At 43.3% G+C, this 5,596-nt stretch overlaps 1 long non-coding RNA gene across 1 annotated transcript; it reads left to right on the top strand.

Moving 5' to 3' along the window:
- Nucleotides 1-825: 825 nt before the first annotated feature.
- On the top strand, nucleotides 826-3,401 carry LOC143930045 (uncharacterized). The gene is made up of 3 exons (XR_013262691.1): nucleotides 826-922; nucleotides 2,334-2,386; nucleotides 3,006-3,401. It is a non-coding gene; the product is annotated as an uncharacterized LOC143930045 (long non-coding RNA).
- Nucleotides 3,402-5,596: the final 2,195 nt, after the last annotated feature.

Genomic DNA, 5,596 nt, shown 5'->3' with positions numbered 1-5,596 from the left:
CCTGTGCTCCACTGAATGTAAAGCAATGCACATCGCACTGCATTACATTCTTTCCTGGCCTTGACGGCTAGGTAAATTGTCAGTGGGGCCTGGAAGTGATGTCACTTATGGGTCAGCAGCAAGAAGGGGAGAGCAGATGTGCATCTATGCCAGTCTCAGGCCCACAGATCATCAAATGGAGCCTGGGGTATGTGGGGTGTAGAGCATTTTTGTAGGGGTGGGTTTTTTATTTCTACCCAACGCCTGGGGTTTGTTCCCTTAATCATGAAGTATGGAGGCTGCCATTGCTCAAGTCTGTGGGTTTGTTCTGGCTCTCTAGTGCTTTGGCCTCAACACTTTGAGTGTGACCTGAGAAATAGAAGATTCTGACAATTGCAGAATGCTTTCTTTTTGATTAACATTTTAAAGCCACATTAGCCAGGTAACAAGTCCATTAGTTCCTGTACTGTTGAGTAAGCCATAGCAAAGTGAAGCAAAACATCTTCACTATGCTCCCAGTATGGAATTATCTAGGGTGGTTTTATTTGTGTGTTTTTGGGACTAGGCATAGGAAGCCATAGAGGCTTCTATTGTGGTTTTCTCCTGAAAATTTCAGTTGCTTGGCTGTCCTACTAATATTCTTAACAAGTATGCAGAGACTTCTAGCCTTTCATGATCTGCCCACTTGAGGGTGACCTGAAACACATGAAGCCAGGTGTTGAGCAGAACAGCAGGTCAATTTTGGGTTGTCAGTGAGCCCCTTTCATTACTTTTTATAAACTTTATTAACCTTTTTTATATTTAACCTCAAACTTCTATCTTTTGTAGACATGTTGACATTAACAACTTGGTTTCTATTGGAAGCCTTAACCACTTCAAGTTGACGGCTGAACACTTCAAGCATGATGGAATCCCTTCTCTTGTCCTGCAGCATTTGTGGATGGTGGGTACTAAAACTCATTAAGGATGAAGGCCTAGCTTGGTTTGCTAGGTTTCACCAGAGTTCTGAGCTTTTGTTCTAACTCTTGGCTTGGGTTAGCCACACTGTGGACCCACAAATGAATTTAGGATACTAGTCTAGCTTGGTTTGCTAGGTTTCAGCAGGGTTATGAGCTTTTAATCATAACCCTTAGATGTTGGGGTCTAAGAGCAAAGTACTTGTTCAGTTGGAAGTCCCTGGGTAGAAATTTGCTCCTAGGTTGTGGGTTGAGCTTTGTTGGAGCAGGGCGGGGCACTGCAACACTGCTCCTTTAGACTCTGTTGGCCTCTTTAATCCACCTTTTGTGCTTACCTTGCAGGTTATCGGTTTCTAGGAGCTTCTTTCTGCCATAGACGGGGATAGATGGCTGAGCATTTATTTTACTCTAAAACCTTTTGGGAAAGTCTCCAGAGAGCCTCTGCTCTCTGCAAGTAAAAGGGTCTGCTGTTCTGAGACTGTCTTGCCTTTCCTATTGTGAGCTATGATTGGGAAACTGGGCTGGTCGATGGGCTTCTCTGTAGCAGAGGGCTTGGAGACTGGGCCAGTCTCAGTCCTTGCTTGATTGAGGGCGAGTGCCCAGCTCTTCATGAGGGTCAGTTCTAGGGCTGATTCAGTCTTCTTGCCCTCTGCTGCAGTGCGGCTTGGAAGTTGGTCTAGGGACTCAATCATAGCTCATGATGCGACTGGGGGAATTCTTTGACTGCACATTCTTTCTTCCTGGGAATACAGAGTGTTGATTTGGAATGTTCCATGGTGTTTCTTGGTTAAAGTGTGAGGGCACCATACTAGAGCCAACAAATACTTTGGACCAAGCCAACATCAATACTCTTATTCTTGGGTCAGACTTTTTGGTATTGTGTTAGACCTTTTCCCTTAAGGGCATAAGTGTTCTAACATGTACCATTCCCATTTAACAAATAGGTTTAAATGGTTTGTCTTACTGTGAAGCGCCACAAAGGCAGTTCAACAGATTGCCCACTTTGTTCTCTGCGCACTTTGACCCCATGTGGAGTATTTTCTAGTAGATCCCTGAAGCTCATTCTAGTGGTGGTTGTATACAATGCCAGTGATTCCCCTTTGCTGGTCATTTTATGCCCACCCCGATGCAGTGAAGAATGCTAATTTTCTGTTGGTTGCAGGCTTTGGTCCCATTAGCGCAGCTATTTATTTAATCTGAGACACTGGAGCAGTTGAAGGGATTTTACAAATATTGGTTGATTCATTGCTGGTTCTTCAAGAGCCCAGCCAGGAATGGTTATTGTGGTTTTACAATGTCTGTCACATCCATGTGAGCCGGGCCTTGCTGTGGAGTTTGTTTACTTGTTTTAGAGGCCTTTATCCTTTGTGTTTTTAACGGTATCTCTATTTCATTCAGATGGCTGGCTGGGCAACACTGCTAGGTTCTGGCAAGACTGGTGTGGGAGATTGGTAAGCATCCATACATAATATTTCCAGGAAATCTTTGTAAAGGGTACAATGGTAAATTAAGGGTTTATCTTTTGATCTGTCCTTTAGACAATGCGCATAAGCTTAACAAAAGCATGGGGGGGGGGGTGCGCAAAGGGTTGGGTTTTTTGGCAAGTGTCTGGTCCATATGCTCTCTTCCATTCAGAATCTTTATAAATGGTCAATACTGCCTTTCTGCAGGTCATTTATGGAAACCCTATGGCTGGAAACGGATTGCATACAGACTATAGAAGGGCTAAGCCAACATTGGCACTATTCAATTTCCATCAGCATCTGGTATAATTAACCTTTTTTACACTTTGCCTATCCTTGATAAGTTGATGGAGATGTCCAGGAACTGTTATGTTTAGGAGGGGTCTGAATATACACTGTACCAAAGTGGGGAGAGCATGTAGGAATTAAGAAAGTTGGGTGGCTTTTAAATATTACTGGTTCTCCTTCCTAAGCTATGCGATATTAATGGCAACATTTAACTAATTTAAAAGTAGGTGTAATGCAAATATGGCTGGAAATGTACTTTAAAGACATTGCTTGGAAATCTTTTGTCTCTAACACTATACCTTTCCTCTTTGTTTTTTAGCTGTTGTCTACAACTTTTGCTACTATACTTGGAGTGTTCGTTTGCAAGCAAGGCCGAGGTGAACTTCAATCATCCCAGAGACCTCATTTTATCACTTAATCTGATTTTCTTCTTTTTTTGTTTAACTTGCTTTTTATTTTTTCTGTGGTCGTATTGGGTCAGTGACGGTGAACCTTGGCACCTCAGATGTTACTACATTTCCCATGATGCTTGTGTAGTTGAGCATTATGGGAAATGTAGTTCCAAAACATCGGAAATGCAAAGGTTCCCAATGACTATTGGGCAGTAGCCTTTCTGATTGCTTAAAGGGCCAGCCTCTTCTGATTGCAATGTGAAATAAAAACAATTGTACATGGCTAAAGAATAAATGTTGACATGATTATTAAACATGAGAAATGTCGTCCATCCTTTACTATGTTTTAACAAGATGGGTAGTGTGCTTGCACTTAAATTACATGGTAATTAAATCCTATAAAGACAATTGAGGGGGGGAAAGGAACCACCTTTGCTTAACTTTTTAAAATGTACAACTTTAACATCGTTTTTTCTTTTTACACTTTCATTAGACTTCACTGGTACAGAATGAGAGCATGCACATATTAAAACATCATTTTATTCCAGTCTGGTTAAAATTCATTTACATGACCTTAAATTTTATATCAACTACCCTGCAGGATAACCTAACATACAATACATAGGCCACGTATTCTCATATGGTCTGGTGATGGTGGATCCCTTAAAGTCAATGTGTTTTGTCAATTAGCAAGACTGGTTAAGGATCATACAGGCAGGTAACAAATCCTAATAAACCTCATAGGATCAATGTACAACCAGATGACATACAAACTCATGAATGTTCATTGACTACCTCATGTGCCCGTGTAGGACGGGCATCATTCTAAAAGGACTCACCAGTGCAGCCTGTTTCTGTTGTTGATGTGCAGTGAGATCACCGCTGGGGACAGATTACTGATCCATTGTACTGGGCCACTGATTGACCTTGAAATTGTGTGATTGCTGTCTACTCCGATGTCAGTGCTGCCAACCATTGTCTGATCACCACCATAGCAATACAATACCAGAGCTGCCACATCAGTCTCTAAACCCACCAGTGTGAGACGGCAACAGTGTCCGATTTCTGCCACATTACTCTCCAATAGGGATGAGCTTGGTGTTTGGGTAAGCCAGAACTCTGTGGGCCGTTCACGCCAAATTCGTGTGGCACTCACAATGCACTGCGCCATCGCAATTCATTGCTGGCTCATGATTGGCCAAGCATGCACTGTGACCCTGCATGCTTGACCAATCACAGCGCCGGCAGCGAGGAGAGCCATGATTGGCCACAGTCAGGATGCCTGTGGCCAATCGTATTTCAGGCTGTCTTACTGTCACAAAAAAATCGCACCCCCGGCCCTTTTACCCCAAAATGGGTCCAAAATGAACAAAATTGCACCCTCACCCCTTTTACCCCAAAATGGGTCCAAAATGACAAAATCACAACCCCGGCCCTTTTATGCTGAAATGGGTCCAAAATGACCAAAATCGCACCCCTGACCCTTTTACCCCAAAATGGGTCCAAAATGACCAATTGCACCCCTGACCCTTTTATCCTGAAATGGGTCCAAAATTACAAAAAAATCGCAACCACGGCCCTTTTATGCTGAAATGGGTGCAAAATGAACAAAATTGCACCCCTGGCCCTTTTATCCCAAATTGGGTCCAAAATGACAAATCGCAACCCTGGCCCTTTTTATCCTGAAATGGGTCCAAAATGACACAAAATCACAACCTCAGCCTTTTTACCCCAAAATGACCAAAAATGCACCCCCGCCCATTTAACCCCAAAATGGGTCCAAAATTGCACCCCCGCCCATTTTACCCCAAAATGGGTCCAAAATGACCAAAATTGCACCCCCGGCCCTTTTATCCCGAAATGGGTCCAAAATGACAAATTGCACCCCCGTCTTTTATCCCAAAATGGGTCCAAAATGACACAAAATCACAACCCCGGCCCCTTTATGCTGAAATGGGTTCAAAATGACCAAAATTGCACCCCGACACTTTTATCCCAAAATGAAAAATCGCACCGACGGTCCTTTTATGCTGAAATGGGTCCAAAATGACCAAAATTGCACCCCTGGCCCTTTTATCCCAAATTGGGTCCAAAATGACAAATCGCAACCCTGGCCCTTTTATCCTGAAATGGGTCCAAAATGACACAAAATCACAACCTCAGCCCTTTTACCCCAAAATTACCAAAATTGCACCCCCCCGCCCATTTTACCCCAAAATGGGTCCAAAATTGCACCCCCGTCTCTTTTATCCCAAAATTGCACCCTTGGCCTTTTTACCCCAAAATGGGTCCAAAATGACACAATCACAACCCCGGCCCTTTTATGCTGAAATGGGTTCAAAATGACCAAAATCGCACCCCGACACTTTTATCCTAAAATGGATGCAAAATGAAAAATCGCACCGACGGTCCTTTTATCCTGAAATGGGTCCAAAATTGCACCCCCGGCCCTTTTACCCCAAAATAGGTCCTAAATGACAAATCGCACCCCGACACTTTTATCCCAAAATGGATGCAA

This window comes from Lithobates pipiens, unplaced genomic scaffold (genome assembly GCF_037356315.1).
Source record: "Lithobates pipiens isolate NorthernLeopardFrog02 unplaced genomic scaffold, aLitPip1_a1.2 Scaffold_25, whole genome shotgun sequence".
Taxonomy (NCBI): domain Eukaryota; kingdom Metazoa; phylum Chordata; class Amphibia; order Anura; family Ranidae; genus Lithobates; species Lithobates pipiens.
Note: the sequence above shows the minus strand (reverse complement) of the source record. Positions and strands in the feature narration are given on the sequence as shown.